General features: G+C 31.5%; 1 long non-coding RNA gene across 4 annotated transcripts; it reads left to right on the top strand.

Annotated features, from left to right (window-relative positions):
* The first annotated feature begins 7,537 nt into the window (after positions 1–7,537).
* On the top strand, positions 7,538–10,442 carry LOC149987422 (uncharacterized). 4 transcript variants are annotated; one of them, XR_016498333.1, is made up of 2 exons: positions 7,538–7,858; positions 9,454–10,442. It is a non-coding gene; the product is annotated as an uncharacterized LOC149987422 (long non-coding RNA). The 4 variants fall into 4 exon arrangements; XR_016498331.1 differs by having other exon boundaries at positions 7,538–7,949; XR_016498332.1 differs by having other exon boundaries at positions 7,538–8,621.
* The last annotated feature ends 1,785 nt before the right edge of the window (positions 10,443–12,227 follow it).

The raw sequence follows: 12,227 nt of genomic DNA, 5'->3' as shown, positions 1-12,227 counted from the left end.
AACTTTTTTATCTTAAATTCTTGATTATTATCCACTTTTATAAGAGGTGGTGGTATTTGTCTTTTTCTCAAGACATTCATTATTTTATATGCCTCCAAAAGAGACATGTAAAATATATGATGGAATATCATAGATTCTAATAGATATAATCAATAAGCAACTAAATTGACTTATTTATAGATAAAAAATGGTCCAAGTCTATAATAATCTAATTTATCACTAAGCAAAATAGTTTTAATATTATGACAAAGTAACCATATTTTATTACAAACTTAGAAATGAGATTGTTCCTTGCAATAGGCAACCACGTTGCTCATTTTGTTGTTCTTGAGCTTCTTTAGTTGTCCCTTTATTATTGTATGTAGCTCAAATAAATGATTTTCTAAATCTTTTGCCATAATTTATCAACTTTTGAAAAGTCAAAAGTATCAAGTCATGGATGATAATCATAATTAATTAAGAAATATGTTTCTTGTATAGAAGAATGTTACACATGAAATTCTTTAAAATCTTGATATAAATTGAGTTTTCATATCCATTATAATATCTTTAGACAATCTATGATAGTAATAGATATTGTCAAAGCAAAGCTTAGTTGTTTCTTTAATTTTGATAGATATTATATATGATACAAAATGTGTCAACTTAGTGAAACAATCTACTATTACAAATATAGAGTTATAAGAATCTGAGTCTAAAAGATCTATGATAAAATCCATATAAATAAAAGACTATGGTTATTCTAAAATAAAAAATGGCTAAAGAAGTCTGTAAGGTCAATGACAAAGAATTTTTTATCTTAAGCAAACATCACAAGATTGAACAAAATCTTTGACAGCCTTTGATATTTAAAGCCACTAAAAATCTTTAGATATTAGCTCTAAAGTCTTATTTTATCTAAAATGCCTTACTGCTAAAAAGTTGTGATAAACTTAAAAAACATATAATCAAGCTTTATCTTCTGGAATATATGAGCATCTCTCAAAATATAATAGATTCTTCTTGAAATCAAACTTAAAAGTATCATGAGACTTTGGTTAGAAATGTCATTTGAAGTCTTTTCACTATTAGAAATAAGTGTGGCATAAATGACATAAGGTAATATTTTTTTTATAGCATACAAGAAAGCTCTTGTACTTATAAATATAGATTTGGTTGTATCAAACTTATGACTTTTTATTTAATTAATTATATTCTTAATTATACTTTTAAAAAAATAGGACTATGAAAAATCTAATCTATTCAAAGATTGTATTTTTTTAATCATAATAAATCTAAAATGATTGGATTAAAAAAAAATCTAATGATATTAAATAATAGATTAAAAACCTTATTCTTTGGTTGGTATTTTCAAATACCTTACATCTTATGAATTTTGTTGGCCATATTGAAGTTGGCCAATGCTTAATAGAATAAATCTTCCTTGTGTATTTAAAGTTAAAAGAGGGTGTTGGATTTGATGATTATTATTATAATCATAAAAAAAAATTAAGATGTCTTAAGGTGTTATCTAAATTTGAAATTTTTTCTCCCTTCAAATGATCTGGGACTTGCTGTTGATAATTTTCTTGTGAAAATTTTAAAGAAAATATCTTATCAAGTTTTCTACACACATTTGTAGGATGATTTCTTCCACAATTTCTACATACTACTCCATTCTCTATCCAACAACTATTTGGTCGATGGATTTTTCAATAAAAGTGGTGCTTTTCTTGTCATTGCCATTGCTCATTTCTAAAGCCTTTGATAGTATTTTTTTGAGGTTGGAATTCGAAATTGAAATCCACTATACCTTGGTACTTATGAGGTAGAAGATACAATTGCTACCTTCTTTGATTTTGATGGTAATTTGGTGGTTTGAGAAAAATTGACTAATATGCCTTAATTGATTGTACTTAGTGTACCAAAGCCTTGAAGTGTACCTACTAAATTCTATGGAAGATGGAGCTTGATTTGGATTTTGACTCTTAATTAAAAGAATCATTTGCTTTTGCATAGCCTTCATTTATTGAGAAAGTTTATTTCGGAACCCTTGTTGGTTTTTGAGGAATTCATTCTTAAAGTCCTCCTTCCATGTATTTCTATCTTTTGGGTATGCCAATTCAGAAAGAATGAGAGGTGGTTTAACTTCTAAAAGTGCTAGATAGTGATTTATGGATTGAAATTGAGTTTTCACAATTGTAAACAAATGTCCTTGAAAATTCTCTATATTTTGAGCATGTATAGAGATAAAACTAGGGATTCTATGGTCTTCTTTTTTCCACATTTGCTCTTGATGCTTCACAATATCTTTGACTATCCAAACAATTTTTTTGGCCTCGTTTAAATTATTTGGCCTATCTTTTAGGATCTCTCAAATTATTCCCTCACTATTAAATCTTTCAATAAAAAAGTGGATGAAGATATTACCTATAAATAGACTTAATATCAACTCAAGTTACCAAATATATTCAATGATTTCTTCTCCTTTTCCTTATTTCAAAGAAAAGAGGGCCGTAAAGGGGTTACTTTGTCCTACTTTTGGTTTAAATTTTTTAAAAATGCTATCATAAGAATATTCTAATTTTTAAAGGTTTACAAGGGGTGGTTTCTATACCATTTGTAAGTCTCATTTTTTAGGGTGCTTGAAAACTATACATGGTAATAACCTAGGTTGGTAATTAAACATGTTGTGAGAAGTTCTATGAACCTCTCCACATGTGTTGATGGATCATTATTCCTAGTCTTTTTAAATGTAGGATGGTTGTAAGGCATAGAAGCTGCTTGAAAATCCTTAGGAATTACAACTAGTAAATCACTTGGTTGAACCAAGGAGTTGATGAATATAAGATTGAGATTAGTTTCTCTATTGCGTTCTATTGGAAAAGAAAGAGGTATTGATCCTTCTTTCTTTTGATTTACTTCTAAAAATAAGTTAGGTGAATCAAATTTTAATCTTTTTTCTCTAAATTTATCAATTAGATTTTCTTTAATTAGATTTAGGACAAAAAAAACTTCTAACATTCAAGGTGCAGGTTGTTTAATTTGAATCTCTTCTTATTTGGTCTTTGGTTTATTTTTCTTAATACTTGATTATGAATTTTCTATGGTTGGTGATAAGTTGAGTTGCTTAGATCTAGCAGAATAATGCATCTACATGATAATCAACTTACCATTCAATTTAATGCAATTTCATCTATTAATTCATAATAATTTAGTTTTTGGCTCTTTCACATGTAATCCACTTAAAGTACCTTCTAATAGGGAAGAAAAACAAAACAAAAACAATTAAAGGAAGAATGTTTGCTTGAGTATCACTCCAAGTAAGACCATTCTCGACTTTAATTTTTATATGGAACTACCGTATGTAGGAGTGATCCTAAGCAATCTTAATTGTCAAAAAGAATTCCATATCAAAATGGCAGAAAGCCCAAACTCTTCTATTTTCTTGCCTTTTTACAACAAGACTATTAAAAAATTACCTACTACAACAATTAAGAACAATTTTTTATTAGACAAAATTTTTTCTTTGCAAGACAATTATACCACTTTGAAGAAGGACTCACCTGGTTGTATCTCTAGTCAACTTTACACTAGTTAAAGAATTTCCAATGTGATTTTCTCTGTATTTGATTCGAACTAAATGGTTTGAAAAATTATTTTTGGATTGGGATAGTAAAAGGTTCTAAGGCTCTATTGATCTCATATGAAAAAAAACTATAAGAAGGTTTAGAAGGTTACTTCTTCTTATGTCTTCCTCTTAGATTCTACCCTCTAATTTCTAGCTCACGCTTCTTATATTCAAGCTATTTGCTAAAATTTCAAAAAAAGAAATAATTGACAAGGGTTCAAAGACTTACTTGCTTGCGAACTATTAATGTCATTTTTTTTTTGAGCTCTTTCCCCTTAAACCACAATCTATATTAGCAAAATAAATTAAAAATCAATAAAAGTTGTTAAAAATTATACTCACCTTAGATTTATGATTTAAACTTGTTGGTCTTTTCTTTCTTTGTTGATGAAGAATTTTCTTGAATTTCTTGTTAAGCTCCTACTATACTACTTCTTGTGAATAGAAGAGATATGAAGGGTGGAGAAAGTGATTAAATCTTCCTACCACTAGAGAAAAGCCTTCAACTAAAAATTCACAAAGATGAAAAAAAATGATACGAGGGGTGGAGGGAGTGATTAAATCCCCCTACTACTAGAAAAAGACCCTCAATTAGAAAAATTACAAGGAAAGATAGTGAGAATCCTTGAAGATGAGCTCCACCCTTGATGATGAATCCTTAAAACTTTCAAGCTTATTCTTCACTTCAAAAATCACCAAAAATTGAGTATTGATGCAATTTTAATGAAAATTACACCATTCTAAGTTTATCCTTCAGGTGCTTCTACTACAAAGTAATTCAATTTAAAATAGTCAACAAGCACTAAGAAATGTTTTTTCAAACATGGAGTATACAAAACTGCCAAGGCAGTGAATCTCTTTTTAATCAAAAATTCACTTAAAATTCAATTTTAGTCCAATTCAAACATGTGATAGCTTTTTAAAAAGATAACATCAAGATACACAACTTTACAAAGTTCCAAAGTGAAATAACAATTACATAAAAACTGATTGATGAAAATCCGAGAGAAAATCACTCTCTACCTAACAATGAAATGTTTTTTTTTTTTTTTTTTTTTTTTAAAAAAAATATCTTTTGATTATATAATTAAAAGAGATTTTTTTACAAAAAAATGAAGAAAGATAGAAGACTTACCAATGATAGAAAATAGATTTGAAATACTCACTCAAATAATCTACATAAAAGGTCAATTAAAATCAACTCACTTCACATTTACACACACAATTAGAAGCACCACCTCCTAGAAAATGCACCAAAATGTGAAGGTAAATTCTATCCCTCAATCCAAATTACAAGATGGCCTCAATTAAGAGTTGCTTGTAATTGGTGGTATAAAGTAGAAGTAGAAAAAATAAGAACAAAAGAAGCATAACACAAAAACAAGTGAAACAAGTGCAATCAAGCAATTGTACACTACAAAATTAGTCACAGTCTATTCACTAAATTTTTATCCAGTAAAAAATAAAAAATAAAAAATAAAAGTAAAAAATATATTTTTAGAAATTTAATTTTATTATCTTTTAAATAGTATAAAAAACATGTAAATATAAATTACTATAAATAAGTTATGAAAGATTAAAGATAAAAGATAAACAAAAAAAAATTAAGTAAATAATTTTTACCTCAAGGATAACTTGCTTAAGAGATCAAGAGTTTGAACTTCACCAAGACTCATAAATAATATATATGGGTGTTTAAGAGAGGCCATAAGGCCTTAGTCTTATCTTCCTAACTACCTTCAAGGTGCTACAATCCATATGGAACTTGTGTACCTCCTTTCTCACAAGGACTATACTAGCTGTTGGCCCTCCTATTTTCTACTAATAAAATCAATATTTTTACATTTTTGACTTCATCATAGTATTTAAAAATACCCTATTAGTAGAGAAACCTTGCGTGGCTTTCAAATCTTGCTCCATTTCTTCATAATGGATCCCAAGGTAATAAAATTTATTCTTATCAAAGTCTAAATTTTTAAAATAAATTCTAAATAAAATTTAAAATTTTCTATAATTTTTTTATAATATAAATATAAATATAGAGCTATATTTTTCTAACTTTATTATTTTTTATAATGATAAAATCAATTTAAATCAACTATAAATCCTATTTCTTATGTAACTAACTAAAAAAACATGAGGTTTTTTTTCATGTTTTTTTGAACTATTAATTGATATTTATAATTTTATTTATAAGTACTACATATAGATGTAAGGCCAATATAAATACTAATCTTAATAAATAATCCTTGATATTCAATAATAAGTAAAAATATTAAATCAACTAAGATAATTACCTCCAAGACTTATTAAGACTCTATTTTTACAACTAACATTCTGATTTTCTATTTGACTAAGGATTTCTATACTACTCACTATATATTGTGGTTTTAAGTAATCTAAATATATATTTTTATCCTAAAATAACTAATGAGTAAATTTGATAACTAACATTAATTATGTTTTTTGTAATGCCATCATGTCAATATTCTTTATTATCTTCTTTATAATATTGAAAAAAATTGGTACAAATTTCAAAGCATTGGAATATTGTGACAAAGTCTGATATGACTCAAAGAAATCCAGAAGATTGCAATTGATATCATGAATTCTAACTTCAAAGTGAGGTGACTCTAGTGGTAGAATTCTTCTATTTTTGTTCCTTCATCGTTATGTTTTTCTATTAGACCTATAAAAAAATAGTTTTGGACTAATGGCTCATTTAAACTACCTTTTGGGCCTAGATTAGTCTTTTCACTTTTTTTTTATTTTTTATTTTTCTTATTTTCTATTTGATTAATGATGCACTCATTTTACAATCCTTGTAGTTGAAACATGTATTAGTTCAAGAGTTTGAAGAGATGCCTTTCAACTTGAATCACATCCATTAGAATGTCAAATTCTAGATTCTCAAGATTGGAGATTATATTGAGTAGTGGAGGATCACACTTTGAGAAAATGCATTCATCTCATTTTTCGAAGGTAATAGTGCTTTTATCAAAGCTTCCGTTCTTGAAGATATACCAATTGGTGGTCTGATCATCAAACGGTGGTTTTCTAGTTAATATCTAATTTCTTATTCTTTTTCATCTTCTTTATGTATTTTTAGCAAATTTTTATTCATTTTCTTTTACAAATACTTATGTAGAAAGTTGGTGTTTAAGAATATTATATTTTTGTAAGTATTATTGATGTATCTATTTGCATGAAAAAACAAAGGTCTCTTCTTTGTATCTACATCCTAGTGTAAGTGAAGAAGTCTTTGCTTCCTCATTTGTAGAGTGGACTGTGGTATTTGGAATACCTTCCAAAGATTTCATTATGGAGGAGGAAGAAAAAAAGCTACAGTTAAGCGGCAAGGGAGCTGCAATTATCTTAGAAGATAGTACTAATGATATTTTGGAGGCTCTCAAGATTACTATTGAAAAAGAGGCCATTCAAATTGGAAAGTAGAATGCATTGTTATTTGATCCAAAGGCTCCAAAGACTGTGAAGGCCTTGAAGGCTTCAAAAGCCTCGGAGATTCAAAAAAGTGCTTCAGTGGCAATCACCCATATTAGTACTAACATAGCATTTATAGTAGTATAAATCATAAAGATGGCAATGGCAATTTTTTACTTGTCATATGACATCCAGCAACACACAAAATTAGAAACCACTTGTAATATGGAGGATGGAAAAGACAGTCGTGGTAGACCACAATGTTTACACAGCATCATCCATTCAAACAATGATGCTGTGTGAACAAGATTTGTGCGATTCATCATGATGAATGATAGTGGCTGCAGGAGAATTCAATCGCCTCCGCGGACCCCATACACTCCAGCGCGCTATCGAACGGCTGCCAACGCCCCGACTCATCATCCACGGTTGCTATCACCCCTCTGATCTCTGCTCCGACGGCCATCTTCCAGCCACCGAAACCTTCAGGAAGCCTGTTGTCGTACATACCCCTGTCCACTCTATTAGCCCAAGTATCGGCACGATAACACATCAATATCAAAGGAGTATCACCTAGACATTAAACTATTCCACTCGTATTCTTGCTGAGTGAGAGAGATAGCATTGCGTTTTGTGCTCACTGCACGTATGATGCATTACATCATACGAGCATGCTCGTAGGATTGAAGGAGCGTTGTCTGGAATTTTCTCTGCCTTGAAGCCATTAAAATTGAAGCTCAAGGATCTCTCCTGAATGCTCTTTTTCAGGGCTTTTTAGCACTTCGGAGTCTCTTGGTCCCTCTCTGAGTGTGTTTCTTGAATCCAACATACGATGTGATAAGTGAAGTTCTAGTTCATTTATGAGGTCACTTGCTGCTTTGAATTGGATTATAGAGAGGTAATATGTGTGCAGCTATGCTGAGAAGAAGTCTTTTCATGCTTAGGATTTTGCATTAATATTAAGTGGAAGAGAAGTAGTGCTATAGAAGAGAGCTTGTACAAGTTTGCTCTACCAGAGATGACGCTGTTGTAGAGAGGTTGTGAGATTTTGTTATTGTTGATTAGAGACCATTCGTTATGTACGTCTTGGTTTGTAATTCTTTTGTCATTTGGTTACGGTGAGGTTGTACTGCAATGAATCAGGACTGAAAGAGAGTGTGAAATTGTTTGAACTCGCAAGGTGCTGGTAGTAATTTGTATTCCCGATTCTGCAGAGTTTCCATGAAGTTTTTTTAGCGGTTTGCTTCGCGAGCCTTGTTTGCACGAGCACGTGACCATTAGTGAAAATTATATGAGTCTGATGCAGTTGGAATTGAGCTTCTGCAACGCTAGTAACTAATATCAGTTCGTTGTAGCAGTGTTTCTTTTCCAAGTATTGCGTGAGCTATTTGAGTTCCTAGAACTTCAATTACGTATTCATCTTGGCTCGAGAGGAGCATTTGTTAGAATCGTGAATTTTGACAAGAATCAGAATGAAGAGAGCGTTTTATTACTTAGTATGTCCTGGTCTTCAGCACCTGAATTATGCCAGACATTATGAATCCGTGACTATGAGTGAATAACTGGATTCGTAAGTATCGAGCTGCTTCTTTTGATAATTCCTTTTATGTGCTCCTTTCAAGTACTTTGGTGATGTTTCTCGAGTCTTCATCAGTTGCATGTGTTGTTTGAACTTTGCACGACGATTGAACTGATATCAATGGAAAGGTCTTAGTTCTGCTTTGTTGCATTGTCATTTTATTTTTTCCAATAGTAGCTTCTTGTTGCGTTAAGTGATAATTTGCGCGGCCTCGATCGACAATAGTTCCAATTAGTGCCCAGTCATTTGGTAGTTATAAGCTAGGGATTCTCTTGTATCTCATACGTTGCATTCATTCCCTCTCGATGCAATTTGCATGTTATGCTTTCCAAATTTATGCGCAGGTACTCACGTATTTATTATTTAGATAGTCTGGCACCAGAGTCCCGGTCTAGGACATTTTACAACTATAGATGCGCTAGAGGCCGCTTTCTATATTTATTATGTATATGCCGCAGGATGGAGTGCTGGAATGACGTTTGCCAACGACGTGATTAGCAGAGAGTGATTTTAGGATTTTCGATACTCTGCAGTAACTATGGATTGGAAGAATAATCCGGTTTATGAGTCTAAAGGTGGTGGATCAGCACAGCGACCTGAGACCGAGAGACTGAAGGCTGAACTTGCATCGTTCCAACTATTAAAAAATTTCTAATTCTATCTTGAATTTGATATTGACGTTGTTTACCTGAATCTGTAGTGCACCCTCGCCTTTTGTCTGTATTTCTAAGTTGTTGAAGAACGATAGCTCCTAAAATTTGAGGTCTTGGCACTTGTGAGAATTGGAGAATTTTTGTTCACAGATTTGTTTCTTACTTTGCAGGAGCTTGAATTCAAAACATCAAATCAATGTGAAGAGGCGGAGAGGTTACGATCAGAGCTAAAGCATGTACAAGAAGAATTAGAGGGCATTAAGTCACAGTCTATCGCTCTGAGGAGAGACTTAGAGGAGGCCAAAGAGGTCAAGTCACATGCAGAACAACGGATGTATCAGGAGGATGGAAGAGGCAGAACACGTGGAAAATCGCTCAACGGGATGTAAAGCATGCCATCGAAGCCGCTAAGAAATCTTCATTTGAAGCAGTTGCTAAAAAAAGAGAAAAGTTAGAGACTCAGAAACTAGCTGCAGAGAGAATGACAGCAGTCAATCGAAATTCAGCTCTTTCAATGTTGCAGATTTATAACATGGGACAGATTGATAACCTCCAGAGCCAACTGTTTAGAGTGCACGATGTCCTGATGTAATATGACTATATAGTGAAATTATAATCAAGATTGGATTTCTAGTTAATATCTAATTATCTTAGTTTAATTACAATTTTTGGTATCTAAACATGGCTTTTATAAAAGCCTCTTAGGTTATTTTCTTATCTTAATAATTAGTAGGTTGAAGGTTAGTTAGGTAGTAATTTTATCTTTTAGATTATAGAAACTCTTCTACTACCTTAGAAAGACCATAAATTAATAAAATCAGATTAGAAGAGATAAATAATTAGTATAGTTGGTACTAGGATTAAGTTAAAAGTAGGATTGGGCTAAAAAATCTTTAGGATAGGATAGATTGATACCTGGGGGTCGACCATTTGTGAGACAAGGTCGAAATGAGACCTCTGGCCACTAAAATGATGGCCTAGGGCAAAATAGGATTTTATTTGAAGATCGGAGGTTAGAGTTTGAAAGTTAGCTTGAAGTTCTTTTCAGGGAGATAAGAATTGTTTTGAGAGGGTTTTGGAGGACTTAGCAATTATTGTTCAAAGTCAGTGTTTGTATCAGTGATTTGGATTTTACATAATATAATTAGGGCTAGCAATTTTAGCTAGTTCGTACAATTGGTGTAACATTTACAATTAAAAATTTGACATTATTTGGATTATTGGGACTGCTAAGTGTATACAAAGTTTTGTGATAATCTAATGGCGTGATTTAGAGATATCTAGTTTTTAGCTCAAGAGGATTTCGAAAGGTGGCAGTTTGAGGTTGGATAGGGTTTCTATGATACTTGAAGATCTATCAGTTAGATTAAGGTGAAAATTGGCATGGTGCTGGAAGACTTGAAGATTAAGCTACACACTAATTTTGAGACAAAGTTAACGGTTGGAGAAGGAGAAAGCATTGCGGGGATATTTGCTTCACTTTTCAAGTTGGCAGCCAAGTATCATTGGTGCAATTTTTGGAGGTTTTTTCACAATCTATAAGTTGGATTGGGCTAAAAATTCTTGAGCATTTAAAAGACTTGCATTGACAATTGCATGAAAAATTTTGCATCAAGTAGACGGTCAGATTGGAAGTTACAGCTTGTTAAAGCTCATTGATTAGGATTGGGGTTTACAAGAAAAATCTAAATTGCTTAAATATGAAAGTAATAAGGTAATTGGGATTTATGTATAGTTAAGATTACTAAGAAGAGTGTTTTAAGCACTTTTTAATTGAAATTTAGATTATATTCTCCTCGCATGGATGAAACCTATTAGGGTTTCTTAACTACTTGTGAAACATAATCTCACCTTCCACAGCTAAATGCCCAGTGTATTCTTGAGCAAAACAACACGTAATATGATATATGTGGTGAATTTGACGTGAAAGTTTGGAATGCAAGGTATTGGATTATATTTGTGGTTATTTGGAATTGATGGCACAAGAAGGCAAGAAAGATGAATTTGGACTTTTTGATGGAACTTTGGATGGAGCTTCAAGTGGATCTTTAAGTGCAACCTCAAGTAGAATTTCTACTGGTGAACAAGGTATGTACCTTGACCCAAACACTGCAAAAATGTTTCAAGCATTTACATTATTTATGCAATAGTAACAAGACAATGATTACAAAGAGGTTTTGGCAATCAAAGCATTACAAGCAATGGTTAACAAGGTTGATCAATTTGATGGGAGGGATATTTTCAAATATTTAAGATGTTATGTGTGGGAAATGGAATTGAATCGCGTTTCTGAGAAGGAGATGATTCAATTATTTGAGCTTGCTATGATATTAGAGATAAGAGAGCATATAAGGTCTATTATGGGATAATTTAGAAGTTCATAAGAAGTATTTTCACATGCACTGAAGGATGAGTATTTTTTGGAGGATATTGATCGAGTTACCAAGAAATCATTCTTGGAATAGATTGAGTGACCTAACAAAAATTTGCAAGCTACAGAATTATTAAGAGAATTTGAAAGGTAATTTTTTCGATTATCGAAAATAGAAAAATTAACATTGGGATCAAACAAGGTTGAATTTTTTCTTCAAGTTGCTAATGAAGAATTATAAGAAAAGTTAGAGGTTCATCTTGAAGATAAAGAAGAAGAAGAAGAAGAAGAAGGATTGACAACAAAGTGGAGAGTTATTGAAGACACTATTAGACTACTTGCAAAGAAAGAAAGGAGAAAGGATAGGTTTAATACTCGAAGAGTGGTACAAGTACCAAAGATTCCAATGCCTACTACAAGATTGATTGTGCCTATTGTCCAACCTCCATTAGCTACATCAAAAAAAGAAGATATTGGACTTGAGGAGATTGTACGAGGGATGGGAGATCTTCAAATCAAACTTATAAGGCTTAAAAAAAAGACTTCTATAATAAGTTCAAAGGCTACTTTTAA

This window comes from Physcomitrium patens, chromosome 18 (assembly GCF_059467195.1).
Source record: "Physcomitrium patens ecotype Gransden chromosome 18, ASM5946719v1, whole genome shotgun sequence".
Lineage (NCBI taxonomy): Eukaryota > Viridiplantae > Streptophyta > Bryopsida > Funariales > Funariaceae > Physcomitrium > Physcomitrium patens.
This window is presented reverse-complemented; position numbering and strand designations above follow the sequence as displayed.